Raw genomic sequence first — 1,673 nt, 5'->3', positions numbered from 1 at the left:
GAAACAGTGAATAAGCTGCGTGTTCAGGAATGATTTGCTCTACTGCGGCTTTTTGTGGTTTTACAACTTCTTTGGTGTCTTACATAATCTCCTCAGGTGCTTCAGAGCTGGAAAGCTGTAATCTGGATGATGTGGGATCGAATCAGATGTTTGAGATTTGACTTTTAAATCAACTTCTCACATTAAATTTGTCCAGAGAGCTGCTCAGTCTCTGTGAGATGCAGCGTTTTCAGCTCCTCAGACTAGATAGAAGAATTTTGTTTTGTGTTTTTGAGGCTGTTTGGGTTCGTTTGCGTCGGGACGGTGATGAGTCTCTATCTGCCAGTAGAGATGAGCCAGATTGGTTTCTGATTGGGCAAACGCGCGGCGAAACGAGCTGCAAGCACTAAAACGATGCAAACTCCCAGAAATTAAACAGAAAAACTCTGCACACACAGGAAAGAGAAGCAAAAGGTCAAATGTTGCAAATAGCAAAAACAGCAAATATGAAACCCTAAAGCTTGCTCTACTAAACGTTGGTCCTCCAGACCACCAGGGGGAGTCTGAACATTATGTAAATCTGCTGCTGTTCTGTAATATTATAAAAGACATGAAGGTAACGCAGCTTTTCTTTATTCCTGCAACTTTCTGCTGTACATCTCGACTCTGGTTGCAGATGATCTGGTGGCCGGCTCCCTCTGGTGGCCTGGAGGACTGACGTTTAGTGAAACGAGTTCACAGCGTTTTGTACTTCCTGCTGTTTCTGATATTTTCCCGGTTTGGTTCTTTTTGCTGAGGTTGCAGGATTTTGTTTTTACTGTTTCGATGTTTGAATCACTCGCCTGCAGCTCGTTTCAAAGCTTGCTGCGCGTTTGCATGCGGCCTTTGCATTTTCAATTTGTCTTCAGAAAGAGGAAGGTGACGTCAGTTTGATTTGGTCAGACACACACACACAAACACACACACACACACACACCCCACCGTCACTCTGAGCCATAATTCTCTTTTACTTTTCACTGATGACATCTCACTATTTTATTATCAACTTTGAAACCTTTTAAATGTGAAGCTATTTATTAGAAAGCGATGTGATTTTCTTATTGTTTCTGTGCCGCGGTACGAAGCGCCGCTCCTGCATCGACTCTGTACAAAGATAAACGTTTATGTGAGACAGTGGAGGCCGGGAGGTCCACTTCCTGTCAGAGTCTGGAGGAGGCGGCCCAGTCCCAATGTCCTGGGCCTCCGCTCTGCAGACAGCTGCGCTCACACAGAACCGGGCCTGGCTCGGTCCGGCTCAACCATCTCAGGATCACACACACCAAAAAACTAATAAAAAGCTTTCGGAGCAAATTTGATGTCCATCATTCTGATCCCGGGATCGTTGGCGACCCGGCCGGGCCGAGCCGGCGCTGTACTCCACGTTTGGGTCGGAACCGGGCCGGTGGTGTGGATGCAGCTGGAGTCGGACTCCTGCAGACTCGGCCCGGTCCAGGTGAACCTCGGCTGCAGCAGTCAGTATTTTTAAGGGTCTAGTTTTACAGTAACAGTATTCTATCATTTCATTGCCTGACAATGGATGTCTGGTCAGTGTTTTAACCTCAGATTAAAGAAAAAATAGTTTTTTGTGCACTTATTGACCATTGTGAGCTCCCTCTCCCTCCCTCCCCCCTCTCTCTCTCCCCCCCTCTCTCTCC

Source organism: Poecilia latipinna, unplaced genomic scaffold (genome assembly GCF_001443285.1).
Source record: "Poecilia latipinna isolate Pla-1442-1.1 unplaced genomic scaffold, P_latipinna-1.0 Scaffold1945, whole genome shotgun sequence".
In the NCBI taxonomy this organism is placed as follows: Eukaryota; Metazoa; Chordata; class Actinopteri; order Cyprinodontiformes; family Poeciliidae; genus Poecilia; species Poecilia latipinna.
The sequence above is the reverse complement of the archived record's forward strand: the minus strand, read 5'-3'. Positions refer to the sequence as shown.